The sequence below is a fragment of the Fringilla coelebs genome (assembly GCF_963513975.1).
Source record: "Fringilla coelebs genome assembly, chromosome: 8".
NCBI lineage: Eukaryota > Metazoa > Chordata > Aves > Passeriformes > Fringillidae > Fringilla > Fringilla coelebs.
The window spans coordinates 1718349-1740782 of record NC_140066.1 but is presented as its reverse complement, the minus strand read 5'-3'; the positions used below and the strand labels follow the sequence as shown (position 1 = coordinate 1740782).

At 43.9% G+C, this 22434-nt stretch overlaps 2 protein-coding genes across 6 annotated transcripts in view; one reads left to right on the top strand and one right to left on the bottom strand.

Annotated features, from left to right (window-relative positions):
* CTNNA3 (catenin alpha 3) overlaps nucleotides 1-22434 on the top strand; it is a 418277-nt gene that overhangs the window by 154703 nt on the left and 241140 nt on the right. Inside the window, exons 8-10 of one of the 5 annotated variants that reach the window (XR_014616365.1) lie at nucleotides 8526-8645; nucleotides 10813-10958; nucleotides 11656-13589. The exons of 3 other annotated variants lie outside the window; for them this stretch is intronic. The gene's annotated coding sequence lies outside the window, so the exon portion shown is untranslated. Of the gene's footprint in view, nucleotides 1-8525; nucleotides 8646-10812; nucleotides 11112-11655; nucleotides 13590-22434 lie in introns of those variants that run through there. One more of the 5 variants, XR_014616366.1, reaches the window with a different exon arrangement.
* The window catches only part of LRRTM3 (leucine rich repeat transmembrane neuronal 3), a gene marked incomplete at its 3' end in the record, with an annotated part of 78359 nt that overhangs the window by 38161 nt on the left and 17764 nt on the right, over nucleotides 1-22434 (bottom strand). The window lies entirely within an intron of this gene.

Genomic DNA, 22434 nt, shown 5'->3' with positions numbered 1-22434 from the left:
TCAAGGATGCTGATGTAGTTTTCTAAACCTAATGAACCTGCTGACACTGCTCCATAGAATGTCACTCAGTATTATTTGACTTCCACAAGATCAAACCCACAGGGATCAAACCCAAAGGGTTCAAGCATTGCACTGTGGCTGTGACAGAATTTACAGAGGGAAGCTGCTTCCTGCAAAGACTAACAGATACAGCCCATCAAAAGATGAAGCTATGAAAGAAATTTCGGTGGAGTTTTGTCTACAGATATCTCAGGTGTTGCTTTATTATTTTTTAGAGTATAAATCACTGATTTTCATCCCCTCTTTAGCAGCAGAGCTCCCCTAACATCAAGAAAACTACCTTAATACAAACTTGCTGAGAATATTTAAACTTGCTGTGAGTTGTTGGGAAGACTCAGAAATAGTTCTTATTCTAAAGTTGCTTTTGATTAAAGTATCTTTTTTTCTGGGCAGCTCCCCACCTGATGTGTTACAGTACCTTCAACATAAGTTGTGTTTCTTGACTGGGTTTTTTCCCCACCAGGGTGTGCAGAGGTAATGATGTCCATGGGGAGCAGAGGAGTGGAGAGATGCAGCAGCACAGTGGAAGAGATCTGAATTGAGGGCTGGATCCAGCTTTGCTGGTGCTGCAGGTGGTGTAATGCATCAGCACAGCTTCTGGCTGATGTGATCTGAAATACGTGTTTTGGGATGGGGATCCTGAAACACAGCCAGCAGCTCTGCCATTGCTGGAAGCTTTGCCCCAGGTGCTTTGTGTACTCCAGGTCATCTGCTGGAGCAATTTCTTTCACAAACATCTCCAGAATCAGTTGCTGACATTGGGCTCAAGCCAATACAGTCTCACAGAGGGAAGAACTGTAATACCTTCAAGTGACTCATGCACCGTCATTTAGAGGGTGGCTGCCTACAATTTCCAGGTGCCATCAATCTCCTTGGGAAGATAATTTCCTGCCTTCGTATATATGGAGGAGGAAAGGATACCCCATGAATTTCTGATGATTGGGATGATACTTAGCCTTTAGATAGTGTTTTTAGCCTTCAAGCAGTTTACAAGTGAGCCTTAATGTTCATCGTATCCTTCCAAGTCGTTAAATGTTAATATTCCCTTTTTATGGAGGGGGAAGTTGGAGGAAAGGAGTTAGCTAACTGTTAGCTAACTAAGGACTTTGGAAAGAGTCATGGGAGTGCATTTCAAGCCTGTGCCTACATTGTGTGTCCCTTCTTTCCCTGCAAGGCTCCTGTGTTTGTGTAAAGGCCTTTACCAGCACTGGAAGGATGCAGTGTCAGCCCCAGGGGATGCTGACTTACAGTAAGCAAATGACTGTTCTGGGACAGCACTGAGAAATTTGTCAGCTAAGAGTTTGAAAACTTAGGAGAGATCTTCCTAAATGGTGCTTAATGTAAACATGAGCTGTTGAAGTGGCTCTGAGAGATGTCAGGTGGTTCTCTGAGAGACAAAATCTTCAAAAAGCTTTCAGCCACCAGCATCCAGTGGTGTGACCATGTGGGAGGAATCCTACTTGATTCAATGCTGCTGGTTTTTTCCATTCACTTCAGTGAGCTTAAATGAAAATCTTGGAGGTAGCACTTGTCCATTTTTTATTTTAAAGTACATATTTATTTTATTTCTGCCTGTGTCTGCCATAGCTTCTAGTTTTTAAATATCCTGAAACTAAAACACAACTGAAGGCTACAGATGCAGGAGGTTTCTTTTGAAGCAGTAGGGAGTCTGCATGAGGAATCTTCACAGGAGTTGAAAACATTGATATTTGTTTAGAAAACCCTGGTGTCTATCAGAAAGATGTTTTATTCATGGAAGACAACTCATAAAAGGTCAGAAGAATAGAAGAAAGCTCATTTACTCCACCCAGTTAAACAGAACGTTGGCACTGTGGAATGGAAGTGCTGTCTAATTACATGACCCTTTTTTAATGTGTTGATATAAAAGTTATATTTTAGTCAGCATATTTTCTTTAAAAAAAAAGTTCTCATTAACCTCTTTGTTCAATACAAAGAAATTAATTATAAGAATGTTTTTTAAATTGGGAAATATTGAATAATATTTAAATTTTTTTCCCTTTTAGCCTACTTCTAGTCAACTTCTGAAATTTTCAGGGATCTTAAAAAGAGTGAAATTATTTTTGCAACTCAATTTTTTGATCAATTTAGTTTAATTTAATTTCTAAGTGCTTTAATGGCAAGCATTGTAAAAATCCAAAGTTTTTAAATTTCACGTTCATTTGCCTATCCTGTAGAACTTACAGTTTTAATGACACAAATTCTGCCACCTTCTCTCTTTCCAATATAAAAAAATCAGATAAAAGATTTGGGCCAGAACGAGCCACAACAGTTTAACCAGGTTTTAAACTGGTTAAAAGTGACAGAAAAGGAGACAAGTAGGCAGGGAAGGATCACTGCTGAAGTGTGTGTGAAGAAGAAGAAGAAGAACATGAAGAAGAAGAAGAAGAAGAAGAAGAAGAAGAAGAAGAAGAAGAAGAAGAAGAAGAAGAAGAAGAAGAAGAAGGAGAACAAGAAGAACAAGAAGACAGCCTTACCAAATGTTTGGTGTTTATGGGAATGTTCATACAGGTGCTCTCTCAAATTCTGTTCACAGAATCCATAAGAATTTTGTATTTTTAAGAGCTCTGCCTTCCATTAAATTAGGCCAAAATGGTCTAGCTGGCTGGAACCCAATGAGAAAGGAGACAAATGGACGTTTGCACACAGATGTGCTTGGAAAAGCAGGATTTCCAAAGGCAGTGAGGCTGGAGAGATGGACTGCAAGTAGCAGTAACCTTCAGAGCCCAAACACAGCTCTGCCCCTCTAAAGCATCTCCCCTTCCCCCTCCTTTCTGGAAGCATTACAGGAGATGTGATAAGTAAATACAAGCTTAATATAGCTGTTTACTAAAGCTCTTGGGGAAAGTCTAGCAAAATATGCTTTCATAAATAAACCAGAGCTAATTAAGAACCACTTGAAAAGCCAGCACAGGGGGAGGATGCGAGAAAATTACCATGTAACGTGTGTGTGGTTAGCAGGAGCATAATTCCAGCTGAGACCAGGCAGGAACCTGACTGGAGCTGGATTTATCCATTCTTTCTCATTTTGGGCAGCATCCTATTAAACAAATCATGCCATTACATTTGATTGAATTACCTGACAATAATAATGGCAGCAGAATGAGACCTTTCCTAAGTAACCTGCAGCTAAAAATCTGATAAATGTCTGATAAAGTTAGGAAGAAGGCTAGTGTGTAATTACAAGGAAGATCAATCTCAATGCATGTGTTTATTTTTCAAGTCCAAGGCAATGAATTGTATGCAAAATAGAAGGGCATCGAGGCTCCCTGGGATATCCTGGGCAGTGTTGTGCCTTTGCTGAGCTGGGGTTCCTGGGGCACACTTAGGGAAGGAAGGCAGACCTGCCTGCAGAGCGGCTGGGTGGGTGTGCAGTCTGTGCCAAGGGCTGTTCACACAGAGCTGGCAGCGCTGGTGCTGTCCTGTCTGCTGTGGGACTGCCTCTGGGAAGGCAGTGTGGTGAGAATCACCCCCTGGGAGGGGCACAGCCCTTGGGAAGGTGTGCCAGCCCTGCGTGTGAGCAGAGTGTGTGTGAGCAGAGTGTGCGAGCCCTGTGTGTGTCTGTGTGTGTGTGAGCAGAGTGTGTGTGAGCAGAGTGTGTGTGAGCAGAGTGTGCCAGCCCTGTGTGTGTGTGTGTGTGTGAGCAGAGTGTGTGTGAGCACTGTGTGTGTGAGCAGAGTGTGTGTGAGCAGAGTGTGCGAGCCCTGGGTGTGTCTGTGTGTGTGTGAGCAGAGTGTGTGAGCCCTGGGTGTGAGCAGAGTGTGTGTGAGCACTGTGTGTGTGCAGAGTGTGCGAGCACTGTGTGTGTCTGTGTGTGTGTGAGCAGAGTGTGTGTGAGCACTGTGTGTGTGCAGAGTGTGCGAGCACTGTGTGTGTCTGTGTGTGTGTGAGCAGAGTGTGTGTGAGCACTGTGTGTGTGAGCAGAGTGTGTGTGAGCAGAGTGTGCGAGCCCTGGGTGTGTCTGTGTGTGTGTGAGCAGAGTGTGTGAGCCCTGGGTGTGAGCAGAGTGTGTGTGAGCACTGTGTGTGTGCAGAGTGTGCGAGCACTGTGTGTGTGTGTGTGTGTGTGAGCACTGTGTGTGTGTGAGCCCTGTGTGTGTGCAGAGTGTGCGAGCACTGTGTGTGTCTGTGTGTGTGTGAGCAGAGTGTGTGTGAGCACTGTGTGTGTGAGCGAGTCCTGTGTGTGTGTGTGAGCCCTGTGTGTGTGTGTGAGCCCTGCGTGTGTGTGTGAGTCCTCTGTGTGTGTGTGTGTGTGTGTGTGAGCACTGTGTGTGTGTGTGTGTCTGTGTGAGCCCTGTGTGTCTGTGTGAGCCCTGTGTGTCTGTGTGTGTGTGTGTGTGTGTGAGCCCTGTGTGAGTGTGAGCCCTGTGTGAGTGTGAGCCCTGTGTGTGTGTGTGAGCCGTGTGTGTGTGTGAGCACTGTGTGTGTGTGTGAGCCCTGTGTGTGTGTGTGTGTGTGTGAGTCCTGTGTGTGTGTATGTGAGCACTCTGTGTGTGTGTGTGTGTGTGTGTGTCCTGTGTGTGTGTGTGAGCCCTGTGTGAGTGTGAGTCCTCTGTGTGTGTGTGTGTGTGTGTGTGTGAGCACTGTGTGTGTGTGTGTGTGAGCACTGTGTGTGTGTGTGTGAGTCCTGTGTGTGTGTATGTGAGCACTCTGTGTGTGTGTGTGTGTGTGAGTCCTGTGTGTGTGTGTGAGCCCTGTGTGAGTGTGAGCCCTGTGTGAGTGTGAGCCCTGTGTGTGTGTGTGAGCACTGTGTGTGTGTGTGAGCACTGTGTGTGTGTGTGTGAGCCCTGTGTGTGTGTGTGAGTCCTCTGTGTGTGTGTGTATGTGAGCACTCTGTGTGTGTGTGTGTGTGAGTCCTGTGTGTGTGTGTGAGCCCTGTGTGTGTGTGTGAGCCCTGTGTGTGTGTGTGAGCACTGTGTGTGTGTGTGAGCCCTGTGTCTGAGTGTGAGCCCTGTGTGAGTGTGAGCCCTGTGTGTGAGCCCTTTGTGAGTGTGAGCCCTGTGTGAGTGTGAGCCCTGTGTGTGAGCCCTGTGTGTGTGTGTGAGCCCTGTGTGTGTGTGTGTGTGTGTGAGCCCTGTGTGAGTGTGAGCCCTGTGTGTGAGCCCTTTGTGAGTGTGAGCCCTGTGTGAGTGTGAGCCCTGTGTGTGAGCCCTGTGTGAGTGTGAGCCCTGTGTGAGTGTGAGCCCTGTGTGTGTGTCAGCCCTCTGGAGGCTGTGGGGCAGTTTTGTTGGGGGCTTGCAGTGTGTGAAGGTGGGAGGGTGTGTCAGACACAGGGGAAGGGTTCCCAGGCCATTGTGTCTCTGCTGTTCTCTTTCTGTGTGCGTTCCATGCACATGGAACACTCCTGGCTGGCAGTGCTTGCTTTTCTGCCCTGTCACATCTGTGCCATCCCTCTTTGCTTCAGGTCTGCTCACAGATTGCCTTCATGTGCTCTCAGTGCTGCAAGACCCATTATCTTACCTATCATATCTGTCTCTCTCACCTGTTGGGAGAGGACCCTGAGAACATCTGGGAACCGATGTGAGGAGCTGCAGACGCTTTGTCTCTTGCAGAAAACCCTTGTACCTGCCGTGCTGTGCAAACGCCTCCTTTGTCAGTCCCCTGGGGCAGACGGGCACAGAGCTATTCCCTCCCCCTGCACTGACCACATCCCTCCTGCTGGGGCTGCCTTTGCCTCCCCATGGGGATGCATTGCTCTGCCCCAGCTTGCCTCCTCGCAGGCTTCCAAGCAGAGGGAGAGCACAAAGCTCGCAGCATTTTCTTAGGGGAGCTGTCCAGCACTGAGACATTGCTGAGTTTGGGCTGCTGGTCAGCTCTAGGCTTGTGATCCAAGAGCTGCTCTGCTTGCATTTAGGTGTGCTGCTGCTGCTGCTGCTGCTTTATGGTGCACTGCTTTATTCAGGCCTAGCCTGGCTGCTCCATGGGCTGTGCTCTGCCTGGGAAGGCTGCACAGACACAGCACCCTTCTGTGGGATGTGAGCTGTCCAGTGGCAGCCTCTTCTGGAGACTAGGCAGTCTCAGCAGCAGCTGAGCTGGGATTTGCCAGGCCTGCCCTTTTCTCCTGGTTTAGGTACAGGAGAGAGACCTGCAGGACTGACAAAGGTCAGTTCTCTCTTCAGTTTATTTTCTCTATTACATGAAACAGAGTTTGGTTGTAGCAAGACCTATGGCAGTTGGCTTGTGAAGTGAGAATTGAGGTAAGGACCAAGAAGCAGAGCTATTCAATCATTGTAAATAAGACATTTATAACAATTTTAGTGTGTCATGATATGAGCAAATGGAGAACTGGAGTTTCTTCTCGATACTGGAGAACCCCAAAATGCCTCATTTGCCTAATTGTCCAGGCAAAGAGCAGCTACTAGGCACTGTAGGATCTACATACGTGCACCACAACAAAGGCTGTTCTTCCCAGAGCATTTCTTACACCTTTGGGCTCTGGAAGAGCAACATGGGATGCTGCTGGAATGACCTAAGAACTGTCAGAGTCCCATGGATGAGATGGGCTGTCCTGGCCCCGTGCTGCCGGGCCACGTTTGATTCAGACAAATCCTGTCTGTTCACATTTCCTTTAATCCCACAGACTTGTATAAATCTCCTATTCTGAAAACCAGCTGTATTTTCTTTCACAGTTTCGATATTTCTAATCATATTTTGTATTCATGTTCTGCAGCTTTTGAATTCCAAAGTACTGTCAAGTTCCATGATTTCACCAGGACTGCCTAGGTGGCATTTCCAACCAGCTGGTGCAGAAGCAGTACATGGCACAAGGGAGGAAAACTAAACTCATATAATCTGTTGCCTTTATGCAATCTGCTTGCTGAATTAATTTCACTGACTGGCAGCAGGTGGAAGGAAGGTGAGAACATCAGAAAGGTTTTGTTAAATGGCAATCCTTAACTCCATTTTCATTGGAAGGATCAGGTTTTGGATCTGCCCATTATGTCTGGAGCCTGTGCTGTGTGTTGGGACATGAGAGGCAAGTCTGGTTCCATTTGCTCTTGGGATTTGAGGGGCAGACATGCTAAAAAGACAAGGTTATGGGAAGTTTTAGTCCCTTCATGCAAAGGTCACCAATCTTTTTGTTTTGTTTTTTTAACTTTAACACATGAGCTATCAAAGTGGACTCCACAACTCAGTGCCATGAACATCACTTGTCCTAAATGTTATCCTTCAGTAGCCTCTAGAAGCTAAATGCCTTCCAACTTGTATTTACACATGACAAAAGGTCAGTCATCTCTAAACAGCCCTGCATGCTAAAACACTTGGAACTGTGTGTTCACTCCCTGCTGCCCATTCCATGCCACACCAGCAGCCTCCTAGCTGAGCTGCCTTGAAACACACCACTGCCATTTCTGTAGGGAAGGATATGCCTTGGAAAGCTGAATTTATTCCCACTTTCAGGGACATGCATGGAATTGGGAATCTGTGTTATTCCTTCACCATTACCCTGCAATGAGCAGATAGACTTGATTTATCCTGAAAGGTGCTTGAGCCTGGCCTGTTGTAATTAGCCTTAGGTAGATTTTAAATGAGCTCCATGACATCATATCTGGCTACTTCTGTTTTTCCTGTATTTCTGAGGCATCTTTATTACTCATTGTGCTGAATCTGTGATTTGTAGTTTCCATATTTAGTGGTTTAGAATCTCTCTTTACTGGAATAAGTGTTGATTTCACTGTTTGATCCAGGGGAGAGAAACTTCTAGGGCATGTTGTCATTCCTTGGTCCTGGAACCTCATTGTTCACCTCATCTGCTAATCTGTTGGCAATCCTCCACCTTCCTCTGTATGTATCATTTGTACAGCAAACTGTTTGTGTCACATGCAAATCTTTTTTTTTGAGGCTGCTTTGAGGCTGCTTCCACTGACAAATTTGTAATCCATTGCATTGCTTTAGCCTGAGACCACCTCTATATTTGATATTTCTGATAGCCTAGTGTCAGAAGTAATGAAGTTGCACGGAACCTCGGATAAACTGTGGGGTTTATCTGTGGCTGGTAAGAAGCTTATGTATTCTCTGCCAGCATCTGGCAGCTCAGAAGCTGGGCTGGAACTGAATGGAAGCTGCTCTGAGCTGCAGATTGTGTTTGCTCCAGTGCCCAGCGCTTTGCTTCTCCACAGGGCTCTTTCTACACACCAGCCTGGGCTGTTCTTCCCTTCCCTGAGGCTGTTCTGGGAGAGAAGGCTGAAGAGAAAACTGCAGATGGAGTTTGAAGAAGTGACTTTTTGTCACCCAGCCTAATCTTGATTGCAGATTTTTTTCTCCTTGCTGGTTCCTCTCCCAGTTTGTTAAGGATAATGTCAAGTGGGGGATTGTTGTGTAGTTTCTGTCAGTCTTTTCTAAATGCAACTGATTCAACACATCATAGGTAATTTTAAAAGAATATTTATTCTAATTTTCTTTTCTCTCGATAATTTAACCCTTTTCTTTCTTTTCTGTAAAATGCAGCATCTGCAGCTGAGTGCAGTGTGTTAGCTCACAACAACTGAGTGAAATAATTCTGCTAGACCTCCTGTGCTTTATATAAAATATCCTGGAGCCAATATTAATTGCTTATCCAACTTGAAGGTAACTCTGGTCTCTGTTCTTTCCTCCCCCAATTCCATTTTTAATGTAATCATTCCCATCAGCATTATTTTCAGGTTTTCTTGATTTTTTTTCCCTCCAAAATGTAAGTGTGCCAGGCTAATTAGAATGGTGGGGCAGAATTTTAAAGATGCTCCCATTCATCCACAGTTCTACTGAAATGTAATTAAATAACAAAGATTACAATGTCTCATGCATATAAATTTTAATGACCCATATCCATAATAGTCATGCACCATGGATTAGGTAGTTTTAATATCTCTAACCCTTATTCTGACCTGTTCTCAGATATTTTTTAAATCCTTCAGGGTGAGTTATTAGAGGGGGATGGTAGAATTTCTGAGATATTTGTTATGGGAATCAGCTTCTCAGAGGGTTGTTTTCCTTGTTAATCAGAATCCCTCTCTCCTTTGCCCGCTGCCTTCCCTGGTGCATTAGAAAACACAGGGAGAAGAGGCACTAATGGCCTCTGGCAGTGAAACACAGCTCAGGCACTGTCCAATTCCCATGGCAAAACACTGGCAAGTCTTTCATTAACTTGCATGGAAGTTATTTCAGAGTGAGACCAGTTTTCCCATTTAAATAGCAGGAAGACTATTTCTTTGGGCTTCCAGCTTGAGCTGTGGCCTCTATTAGATTTTATCCAGCATTCCCACTGCAGGCAGTTCTATTTATGCTACAGGCTCAGGGAGCTTTTCTGGTTGACAGTTTTGTCTGGTTGATGGTTAATCAGCATATTAGCAATAAATACCTCAACATTATGCTGGCTTGCACTGCCTAAACTTAGTGTTGCTTTAAAATTAAGAAGGCCTATTTCTTTTTGTATGAGCCAAAGGCCTGCTTGCATGGTAGATCCAAACCACTGTGCAAACATGTTTCTGAAGTTCACTGTGCTTGGGGAAGGATTGTGTGGCCTCTGGGTGTGTGCCTGCCCTCCATGCAGACAGGTGCTGCTGCTCTGCTCTCATCTCTGCAGGGGAGATTACACTGTGTGCTCATTTACTTCCTAATGGGGCCAAGATGACAGCCAGAATTTTTGAGCATGAGAAGTGTGGCTGTGCCCATGTCTGCTCCTTTGTGTGGCTGCCCAGCCCCTGGCAGCAGCACAGTCAATTCCAGGTTCCCAGGGGGGCCTTGAGCTGCTGAGCTCTGCTGGGGAATGCACTCTTTACAGGCACTCCAGCCTTCTCAGAAGCTCTGGGCTTCTGTGAAGCTTAAGATTTGTAAGAATCCCACCTAAGCTGCTTTTTGGCAGAGGTTAATGGAATTAACTGTTCTGCTTTATTTTTGTAAATTAGGCCTCTATACATCCTCATTTGCAAAGCTGTTTCCCTGCTTTACTCTTCATTTCCCACTGAAGGAAACAATGGCTTTGTCCTCAGGGAGAAGGAACAAATGAATTTTTCACTCATCTTACTCCAGTTGTCTCTTTAAACTCAGTGACATTTAAAAAGTTCTATTTTCTATAAACATGCTGCCTGGGTGTTCCATGCTGCATGTTAACCAGGGTAATGAAATGTTGCAGCAAATACATGTTGACTGTGATTACATTACATTAAAAACTAGAAAGAAATTATCTTTTCATTTTTCATGAGGTGCAAAAGACACTCTGGGATAAATTGAGTTTCACATTGAAAAGGCAGAGAGTTCTAACTTTAATCCATGGCTAAGTAATCATGTTAAATGAAGATCAGTCAGCTCAGTGCAAGCTACTTTTGAATAGAACTTGGTTGTTGTAAATCACTTCTGTCTATAGTGTCAGGCAGATATTTAAGATTTCACAAGACTTCACTTTCACACCACTAGAAAATTCTACAGTAGTGTAGAAAACTTTTCCACTTACTTCTTCCAACCATGTTTCAAGGATTCAGTGGTACCAGCCATCATTTCAGACCTATGGAGGTCAATAATTTACAGCATTAGTTTTCTTTGAGTCACTAACTTCACCTTTATTTTAATAGGAAATGAAAAGGGGAAGGAGATTTCCTGGTGGTTAAGAAATATGGGAAAATACTACTTTTTCTTCTCTTAAGAGTAATCTGATTCCACTTTTCAGTAAAGCAGCTATGTTAGGGACTATATGTTGTCAATCTCAAAAACCACCTTGTAAAATGATCTTCTGTAACTTTTTCATTTTTTCTCTGTGAAGCCCAAGAAGCTGGTTTAGATGACATTAAGACACGTGCTGTAATTACTTCGATTATTCATCATCCTACAACAAATTGTGCTGGAATTCACAAAGTGAAGAATCATCTTTCATACAAGCCTTGTTTATCAGTGTTCTGTGCCTACAGGGTAAAGTACTTGCTCTTGCTGTCTGATAAATTGTGAGAGTACTGAGGAGCCCAGCAGTGTACCTGAATGGTGTGGTGTATTCATGGCAGCAATGATCCAAGAAAATGCTGGGTATTTCCAGTTATTGCAGTGTGCTTGGCAAATGCAAGTAAGGTAAGAAGTTGTCAGAATTCTGGCTCAGGAAATGACCAGATAAATTCTGCAAAATTGGACTTAGGTTCCTAAACCTTTCTCTGCAGGGATGAGCTCTCAGTATTCAGTGGCACATCCATAGGGACACCTGCCACTGTCCCAGGCTGCTCCAGGCCCATCCAGCCTGGCCTTGGGCACTGCCAGGGATCCAGAGAGCCACAGCTCCTCTGGGCACCTGTGCCAGGGCCTCAGCTCCCTCCCAGGGAAGGGTTTCTTCCCAAAGAAGGAGTGGCTCTGGAGCAGCTGAGCAAGGACAAGGGCCTAGAGAAGTGCCAAAAGGCAATTCTTGGAACTCTGCACTGTCACTGAGAAACACCAAAGTGTTCCACTCAAAGATGCCTTGTCTGAGCAAGTGCTGATAATAAATAAATTGCTTATTTGCAAACAAGTGAAGGTGGCAATTCTGCTTATAAAGATACTCTTCCTTAATTTTTTGAATGATTACTAATTGATTTGCAGAACTGGAGCTGCTGCCATTTGATTCCTCTTTTCATTTATCACACAGGTTAGTTTCTGACCATTTGTATCTCTGAAGCATGTGGTCTTCCAGCCCAAAACCACAAAGACATCCATTTTAGATCTTAGAAGCATGAAGTCTGTTCTGAACATTTATATGAAACAATGAGAAAAAACTCTGAAAATAGAAAAGTGATGGATTTCTAGAACTGGAACAGCTTTTTTCAAATTGACTATTTATGGAATACTGATAGCCAAATGTTCTTTGCTGACATCTTGCTAAGCTGTGTCATGTTTCTGGAAGCCTGGGATCTGTCATCACTGCACACTGCTGTGTATTTGCAGTCTGGAAGCACACAGGGCCTTTCTGCCTTGGAGCCTCCTGTGTGGGAAAGAGCTGAGCAGGAAGAAGTGCTTGGAAAGAGGCTGGGGCTCCATCAGCACCAGGGGACCTGCTGTGAAGGTGGAGGCCTGCCCAGGACCCAGGGGGTTTCTGTCTCTCAGGGTGGAGCTGAGTTCTTCTCTAGATGGGGTTTCATACCTCATTTCATCTAATGCTCCCTGGAGGTGCTTGGGCTGAGCCAAGGGAAGGATCTGATCCAACCTGTTAAGGTTTTGAAGAAGCTCAACAATTACTTTTCTAGTGACTCACAGCCCTGTGTGAAACCCCAAATCCTGCTCAATGTGCTCAGTACCAGGTCTGGCAAGGGAGAGAGAAAATCAGACAGTTGTCTTCAACAGTCTGTAATTAGGTCAGTCTGGAGTAACTGTGAAGCTGCATCCTGGAGTGGAAATGATCAGTAAATTCTCCTCCTTGATAAGAGTTTCTCTCTCATTATCTACTCTGCTAATTTTCCTGAAGGCTTTGGGGACAGTACATAAACTTTGGATTGCCCTGTCAGCAGCAGGCTCTGCCTGAAGGCTCAGTTCCCTTTCCCTGGAACTTGCCCTGGTGCTCTGTGCCTCCAGCACTGCTCCTTCCCCCTCTCTGCTCCCTTGCTGACCCCTGCAGCTCCCCTTCTGCTCCCTGCTGCCTGCTCTCAGTGCTGCTGGAGTTTGCAGCCAGGAGGGTTATCAGTAGAGCTTTGCACTGCAGCTTTGGAAAGTTGACATCGTTAAAAAAGGAAAGCACAAGCACAGAGAAATGTGGTTACTTTTTGTTATGTGGTTACTTTTTGTTATGTGGTCACTTTTTGTTATGCTGAAAATGAAACAACATCAGCTGGATGAAAGGAGCCAAGTCATTTGAGAAAGAGTAAATGGTAACTGAATAGTTGAGGCACTTGGAACAGGGTGATAAACTTGCAATCATAGTTCTACCTGCTTTGACAAGAACAGATTTAATAAAAAACACCACACCAAAGGCACCCAGCAGTCTGTCTCTGTCTAGGTGCCTGTCACAGGCAGAGCCAGGGTGTGAGAGCTGATTTTCTAAAAAATGTTTCTAAAACAGTGTCCCAGGCCCAGGGAAAATAGCTAAATGGTCTGTCTCCATCTTTTCCTGGAACAAAGAGGGCATGAAAACCTCACTGGTGCTTTGTCAGACTAAGCACAGATTCCCTCTGGAGAAGGGAATCTTTAGCAGTGCTCCCAGGGACATGACTGACCTGAGTGGTACCCGAGGGAACCTTTTAAAGTGAGAACTCTCTACATCTCCTGGGGGTCTCTTCTTCCCAGCACAGTGCTGCTGCTTCCCCTCCCTGAAATGCTCTTCCCTAGCCTATGTTCTCCAGGCTGGAGGAGAGTCTTCAAATGTGCAGGGGCTTGGTTTGTCCTAAAAGGTAATTTTTTCTATTCTATTCCCAGTCCTCTGTGTTTTCAGGCTCAGACAGTGATGTCCTTAGCTCCTGTGGACACCAGTGCTCACAGGAATTTCAGGAAACACCACTGGTCATCATTAGCCAGTACAAGTAAGGCCATCACAGTCTGGCACTGCAGCTTTTTCTTCTTTATAACAGCTTACAGCACACTGGAAGGAGACATGAGCCCAACTCTGGATGTGGGAAAACTCTTCACAACAAATCATCTGCTCTGTACTGCAATTGCTGATCTTGCAATGTTGGGAGGGTGGATACTAATGCCAAATAAATAAAATTTTCATTTGCATTATTGTTTTCAGTATCGATGATCAATAAAATAATTGCTCTGTCTTGATGTTTAATTCTAAATATATTAAAAAAAAAGTTATTATAGTAGTATTATCTGGGTGAGTCATATGGGAGGACTCAAGTTTCCTGGCTGCTCAAGAAGATAGCCAGTTTGGCTTGCATACAGATTTAAAATGTTTTAAAAGAATAAGTTTGTGACTCAGGCCAGGAAAGCATTCTCACTCATGGGAAGCTGACAGTAGAGGGGTTGGTAATAAGGAATCAGTTTTAAGAGGCTGTTCTGGCAGATCTGCATGATTTGGGCAATCCTAATTGTGACAAGAGATTGCAGGTTGTGTCTGTGTGCAGAGCTCCTGTTTGCTCTGCAGGCAGGATGGATTTCTATTGCACTGCTGACAGGGAACACGTACCTTCAGCTAATCTTCATGTTTCATGGATCCTTGAATTTACATTTGTATAATGAGGCAATAGAGATCTTGTAAGCATCTTTTAAAGCAAAACTCTCCCTCAGATTTTTTTTTAACTTAATGGTTTGGCTTTCTCAGACACTCTGCACATGGGGCCCTTTCCATAGCTGACTAATATCATGATGTCACTAAAGTCATTATTCCTTTCTGCTTTAAAGGAAGCACTGCATCATTCCTTTTTACATTCTAAGTAATTTTTAAAACATAAAAAACAGATGGGTTACGGTCATGTCATCCCTGTATTTTGAAAGACTCTTGTTTTCACATAGAAATAGTTTCCTGTTCTACTCTTGCTTCTCTGAACAGTAATGTTGGGTCACTGAATGTATGTTTGAAAGATCACCTGTTCTGATTAGGAACAAGTGTCATGTGTTCAGCTCTTCTGAAGCTGCATTTGGAGCTGCTTCTGTTGTATTTCCCTGGAGCTGATGGCACAAACCAGTCACACCGAGGGAATGTTTTCCCCAAGCACCAGCTGAGGCAGCAACTGGAGCTGCACTAGAGTCCTCAGTTAAATGAAAGCACTGCTGGCTTATGAGCTGTGCATTAATGCAGATATATTAAAAGCCTTCTGAAGATGTTGGCAGAATTCTCATATTGCTAAATGAAATACAAATGAAGGTTTAATTGCTAAATCCAGATCTCTTCTGCATTATAAAGCTTTTTCTTTGCTCCCTTACTGTTGTAAGAGAAGTACTAGCAGAGCATATTAAATTAATGTTTCTGCTGGAATTCACAGTGGTAGTCTGTAAGTAGAGCTGCTCAAAAACTGTCTGGTAGAAGTTAATAGAAAAATCTTCATAAGCTTTGCAGCAGAAGGTTTAACTCTGAGCTGCCCAACGTGCCTGGGCAGGAAATGGATGCCCTGCCTGCCGTGCCTTCAGTGTCCTGAGCAGCAGTGGAGGGATTTCCTGTCCCAGGGCTGTGTTTAAGGCTGAAGGTGGGCAGGCATGAAGGGCAGGAGTGTCGGGGTCTCCAGCTGCAGCACAGCTGCCATGCAGAGCCTGCTCACAGGGGACAGTGCTACCCACGGACATGAGGTGTTCTCTAAGGCTGGGCACACAGTACAGCTTTAGGCATTGAGGTTGTGGCTTTAAAACCAGCCTAAATCAGTTTGTTTCATTTCCCCTAAGGGTCTGGTTCAGGAAATGGTGATTGAAGTGGAGGTGCTGGCTGTGAAGGGTTGGTTTTGGAAAGAGTGGACGTATGACTTGCTTTCTACACTCCTGGTTTTTAGCACAGATTTAAAGATCCATTTGTAATTTCTTTTTCCTTCGAAGTGTATGCAGGACACACCAGGCACTTTTGTTTAGATTGATAAAACTGCAGGGCTTTAGTGAGTCTCTAAGGCTTTTGTGCCTGATCTTGTTGAAGGCAGTGCAGAAGCAGAGAGCAGCCCCATGCCTGTGTCAGTGCAGAACTCACACTGCTGTGCTCCCCTGCACAGCTGCAGTCACCTGCTTCTTCTAACTCCCTCGTGTCTCCACAAGTGCTTGGGTTCCTGTCCTGCTTCCCCACTTACTCCCTGCTTTCTTCCCACACTCTCAACTTCATTCTTCTCTCCCTTCTGCTCTCAAAGCTCCCGGGGCCAGGGGGCTCCCAGGGCTGTGCAGCTCCCAGGGCCATGCTGTGCAGACCTCGTGTGCCTTGACTGGACACCTTAGGGGGAGAAGGAAAAGAGCTGCCTCCTGAATGGGGCACAGGCAGCTTGGCTGTGGGGGAGAGGGGCTCTGAGAAGTAGAAGCAGAATTTCCAAGGGGGCTTTGTGACATGGGGTCCCCCACCCATCTCCTTCCTCCTTCAGTGAGCTGCTGCTTCAGCCTCTCTTGGGGTGCAGCTCATACAGGCTTCCCTTTGCTTGGGAGAAGGGAGAGCTCCTAGACCTTCCCTGCCTGGAGACTTTTTTCATGCTGCAGGCTTTAAAAGTATCTTTGTGTGAGGTGTTATCTGTGGAATACCTGGGACTGGGTAAATCAGGGCTGGAGGGGTTTTGAAGGTAGGGAAACAGCGATGGCAAAAGAAAAACAATGTGTCTATTTTAAACTTGAATAGCTTGTATTATTAAACTTGGATTTGGATAATTACAATGTTCAAGCAGAAAAGTGACACCACTCCAGGAATCAATTTACCTTGAAATAGCAAAGTGATTGGAGGAAGTTGTTAGTGGAATGGCTGGAGCTCACTTTGTCACAGAACCACATCAGAAAATGTTCAATTCCAGTATTTAAAGAATTACCCATTGTGCCCAGTTCTGTTAACCTCTGAAAATCCCAGGGGAGACAGGTGGGAATGAAAGCTGGATTTTATTCTCTGTGTGTGCCAATTTTGATTTACATTTTGCAAGTCAGCCTCTCCATGGATATAATTTTAATAGGTTTCTAGATCTTTTAATGAAGAACTAGTTGTAAAGCTCTCCCAGCTGTTATTTGAGTCCTACATAAAGTTTCAATAGCTTTGTGAGGTATGAATTTTCTTTTATAAACTCTCCCTAACCCTTTGTCCAGTATAATTGACACAGTACTTGTCCATTTGCCTCTTTGGTCCTTTCTTGTTGTCCTGCCTACAGTCCACATTGGTTGCATTTATCTGTACTGGTCCTTGTGGTCAAAGCTTCTTAAAAAGACACTGTCATTTGTGCTGTCTTGTGTTCCTTTGATGTTGCTGAGGTTCTGAAGTATTGGAATGTATATTATAGTGATTAGGTTATTATTTTATCTGTGAATTGCTTGGTGAATTATGGCTGGTCCCAGTGAGTTCTTACAGTTTACTATTGCAATTTATTGTGCAATAAAATGTCAGTTCATTTTTGGCCACATTTTCAGCTGCATCACTCTTTCATCTCTGGAAACCTCCCAGCATTTTTCTGTACTAAATGTGCACAAGGATCCATCTGGTTTTTGTGCAGTCCCTGTGTTTTCTGTGGGCAGTCCAGCTTGCTCCCACAGTCTCTGGCAGCCATCCTGCTCCTGATGTAATATGAAGGTGTGTTAAAGATTCTTGTAGTGCTGCAATTCTACCTGAAGTCTTTTGTGGCCTGGCAGACTGTGTTTTTGCAGCTCACCTGCCATGGTTTACATTCCTTTCTGTTACAGGCATATGCCATGATCTTTTCTGATGCTGCTGTTGCTAATACCCTCTCCTGACCTGCCTTCCCAGCACAGTTTGCTGTTAGCCTTTCAGCAGGGTTCTTTGAGGTGAGTGGGACATGCTCACCTCCTCCTATGCTGTGCTTACATAACCTTCACAGGCTTGCCAATACTTAACATTTGAAATTTTGTTTATTTGAACGAGCTTTCAGTTACATCACCTTTTTCAAATCAAGTGGAATTTTTATTTAACTTTTGTCTACTTTAGAGATATTGAAATCTTACTGTATCAGTCTTACAGACTGCCTTTCGGTAGTAATATTCTTGATGAGGACCTTGACACTGCTGTGACTGTATCACAAGGTGGCTTTTTTTAGTGGGTCCCCTGTTTGTCACTCCCTGAAGTACAATCTACAGATCAGATTTGTCACACAGCATGTCTGAAATAACGAAACCCTACCATTACTGCTGTTTTCCTGTGCTACCAATCATTCCAGTTTCTCTGCACACAACAGGGTTGCTCTTCTCAAATGAAAAGGATTAGATTGTCCTTAATAATGTATTTTTCCTGTATTTGAGCATGGACTTGGAGTTGTGCAGAGATTCTATTTTTCTTGTTGGTACATTTCACCAAGCTCTGATATGATTCTAAGATATTTGTGCTACCATTTCTTGACATGATTCCTGTACTGACACGAGTTATTGCATTTTTTTAATGCTTTATCTAGATCCTAAAATACCAATAATTATCTCTTTCCTCCAACTATATTATTCTAAACATCCTTACAGGTAGGCATTGTAGTCTAGCCATCTCTTTTTTAACCTTCTCAGCATTTCTATAGCAACACATACATACTTGGTTAGGGTTTTTTTGCCTTCTGCCCCTTTTGGGAAACAGCTTCACCTTTGACTTTGGCCAGTGCATTTTGTACCCACGGGCCTGTGTACAGACAGGGAAAAGGAGACAGAAAGTCTCCCCACCTGTGTCTCCTCCTCTAGGGGTTCTCAGCTTGTTGTGCAAGTGTTGATCCTCAGATGAATTTTGCAGTCAGACTGGGGAGTGTCTGTGCTTTATGATGGATTTATATTATGGGAGTAGGTGACTCCAATGAATTTTGTTTAAATCAGTTCTTGAGTCAGTATTAGTTAATATTTTTTGTGATGGATTTTGAGCTTAGCTGCAGACACAGAGGCTGAAGACTCGCCCTGAACCTCATAAAGAATTGCCCTGAACCTTGTGAGAAATGCTCTTTGTTGACAGCATCTGTGCTGTTTTGGTTTCACTGTAGAAATACAAGGCAAGTGATACAAGGAAAGTGCAACTGCAGTATTTTTTGTGAGGAAAGAAAAGGCTTCACTGGCTAGTGAAGGATAAGCCCCAAACAATTAGGGTAAAATGTTTCTCCGTGCTTCTTTGCTCTGGAAGCTTGTCCAAATCACTTCCCCAAATAATGGTAGCTGTTACTGTCAATGATGTATCATGGAGGGAATAATGCAAGCAAATCTTCAGTCTTGCTTTTGCAGTGGATGCCTAAAGCTGTATAATAAAATGGGATTTTGAGCAACAGCAGATTTTGGACTCCTATGTCAGTCACATCCCCTCCTTTCTCTCTCCACCAGATGCTGTTTTACAAGTAAGTAACATTTTATGTGCAAGAAGAGAACAGCTGATTTATTACAGAAATGAAAGAATATTAAACCTTCCACAGGGCTGTAAGGACAGCCTTAGCACAAATACACCTAATCCTGATCTGATAATAGCAGGCAATGAACTCACAATATTCCATATTACGTTAACCTAGTTGCAAATGGTTTTTCATTTAAATTTTGTTTGCTTAAGTTTATTACAGAAAGTAAAAATAACCCCTTCTCTGATAGCCCCTGCAAGATAGATATTGCTCTATTTCTTTGTAAATAAAGGCCTGCATTTTATTACTGTGAAAATTGCTATACTTCTGCCTTTGCACATCAGGCAATTTTCTGAAGCTTTTCTCAACAGGTATGTTGTAATGGCTTGGTGTGCTGGAAGGGTATGCCTTTTCCAAATATACATCTACAGATAATGAAGTACATTAAGAATGAACACTATATGGAACTGTGAAGGGAAAATATATATGGGCAATGTTCAAACCAGAGCTAAGCTTCTAAACCCCTGTTCTAGCACCTAAAGGGAAATTGCCAGTGGAAACCTGAATCTTTAAAAAAAAACCTAATGAAGTAGTCATCTAAATTTTACTTCAGTCATTTACATCACCTCATTCAGCTTGATGGAATGAAGCAGGACTGCTCATGCCACTAGGATGATGCTGTGTCTAATTTGTGGGTTTGTATGAGCGGATGACAGTAGAACCTTCATCACTGAGGGAAGAGTTTGTTCCCATGTAGGTCAGGGTGGCTGCCAGTCCTTCTCCCCCTCAGCCCCTGGAATAGCTGGGGCAGTGCCCAGCCCAGGGTTTGGTACCCAGCTGCTGTGTGAGCACACAGGCCTGTGTCTTTTTGTGTGGAGCAGCATTCCAGAGGAGTTCTGTTTGGATTGTCATGCCAGGAGAACATCTGGGGATACCATTTAATGTATTTAATTATTGTGGTTTATAAGCAGTGGCTCCTGGGTTTGTATGTGTGGGTGTCTAAGAATATGTTTACTTAGTGTATGTTCATCTGTGGTGTATTTAATTGTGGGATATAGAGGCCATTTTTCTTTTTAGGGAAAAATAGCTCAGATAAGACAGTATTCATTTTCATAAGATGGTGTTTTAATAAGATAAACAAAAATGGGATAGATTTCATATGTGTTTTATAACCAAATATTTTACATGTTATTTTTCTTCTCTTTTGGGTACTCTGGAGGCAGCCATGCATGGATTGTTAGAATAATAAAAATTACTTGAAGTAACTCTGCCTTTACCTGAGCATTTGCTATGCTTGTGAACTTGCATGCTGTTTGTGTCTAGTATTACATGCACTTCCATTTGCCAGCCACAAACAAGTAGATTTTAATTCGTGCACTTTACACACTTCTCATTGTACAACAATAAGACCCTAATCAAATTTGATTCTACACCCATTACTGAAGGGTAGTTTGTGGCATGATAAATCTCAGTTTTCATACTCATCTCACTGCTTTCTGAGGGGCAGGTGAAGGAAGTGCTGCCTGTGCTCTGCCTGCGCAGTGCCAGCTCGGGGATAAATAACCCCAGGTGAAGGGAGCAGCTGGGTCTGTGCACCCTGCAGAGCCCTGGTGCTTGTAGGATGTCTAGGCTAACAGAAGCACGTCCTGTCACAAGCTAGCACTAGGCATGGTTGAATCAGAGAACAGCTACATGGGGGAAAACATTCCAGGCAGCCCCTGAAGTCGGCATCCAGAGACATTGCCAGCTGTGTTCCCTGGGAGGTGGTACAGCAGGTACTGGACCTGCTGCACAAAGCTGCACTTGATCAGTCAGCTGAATGTCATTGAAGGGGCTGGGGGAGATGGGGGAGCTAACTACTGCTGCCTTAGGTGCTTGCAAGTAGCAGCAGCCCAGAGAATATTTTCTTTCTAGGGCAGCTCTAGCACAACAGCTCATCAGTGCTGTCTGCCAGGGTAAAGAAGAGCACATTGACAGAATTTATTGGGCTCAGACAGCCTCTGCTAGCGTTCATCATGAGAGGCTGTTTGGGAAGCTAAACATGGCTGAAGTGAAAGGGGAGCTACTCTTCTGTGGTAGGAACTGTCTGGAGACAGCAAACCGAGAAGGAATGAGGTGTCAATTTTCCACATGGCAAAAGGTTAACAGCAGGGAGCCCTCAGGTATTCAGGTTAGATTCATATGCTGCAAGTTGAAGTCTCTGGGAAAGGGAAAATGGCAAAATGTGCAGGTAATCTAAATTGTTTGGGTCAGTCAGGTCTAGGAATACAAGCAGGACCTTCCAGAACTCTGCAAAGCTGCGTGGACGAGCGCGAGTTTACCAAGCAGAATCAATTCACAAATGTGAAGTATTGCCTGTTGGCAATGCTAGGAATGATTTTAATGACACACCTCTGCTGGTAGTATTTATTAACAAAGTGTTATCAGTGAAAAAAGACTATGTTGTGTCCTTCTGGACACAGCTGAAAAGGCTTGTTAAGAGTACATTAATAATGCCTTTGTGTAAGTATTTTGCCTTTTATTCTTGAGTTTGTGATCAATTCTAATTACCTATTACCAAGGAAGATTAGTTGAAAAAGAAATGGTTTGGAGTTTGCTGAGGAAAGTGTTTAGGAGCAGTTGATTCAAGGGACAGGGAATTGATTTTAAAATGGCTTATTAAAATATTTTTATTCACAGTCCATAATTCATCTGTAGAATTTGCTGCCAGACCTCAATGATGGTAAGGTTTTAATTGAAATTCAGTATAAAAAGATTTCATTTCTATGTATATCATGAGAACACTTACAGGTGTGTTATTTGAAGTATAATACTTGATTCACATTCATGCATGGGTATGTTAAGGGCTAAGACATCATTTTCTGACTATCATAAGCTTTTTTTCTTCTGCTTTTTTTTTTTTTTTTTTTGGTATGTGTTTATTTCTACTTGTTATACACAGGTTGCACCCAGTCAGAAAGGCTGCTAGGCATGTCTGATCTGACATTTCCTGCTGTGATTGTGATCTCCTTGGTTCAGGAGAAAGCACAAACAGTTCAATGCCCTGTGTATGAATTCCTCCCTTTGTGAGGAGTTGCAGTTGTCTGTGCCGATGCAAATGCATCCCTGCAGTCAAGGTAGGTTATTGTATCGTGTATCACCATGATCTGAGCTTTTTAAACAGAGCCACAATGGAATGAAAACAGTTTTCCTGTTGGCATCTGTTCTGGTTTGATTCTGAGTTTCTCCTGGGCCACCTCTCATCCTTTGTGATGCTAGTGGGGTCACCAGAAGTTGGATCAGAATTTTCAGCCTGTCAAACACAGTTTATACCTCTCTATCCTGGAGAAAAGCAGCCTTTGGTAGTTTGGCCCCATCTGGGAATGTAGGAGAACTCCCCTGAGCTGCTGCTGCTGCAGCTGTGGAGGATGTGGGGTAGCACATTCCTCGGTGTGGGCCAGTTTTGGACACATCTTTCACTTTCACACGTGTTCTTAGTGGTGGGGAGGTCATTACCGGGGGGGTCACTGCTTGTTTGCATTTCAGCTGTGTTTCAGCAC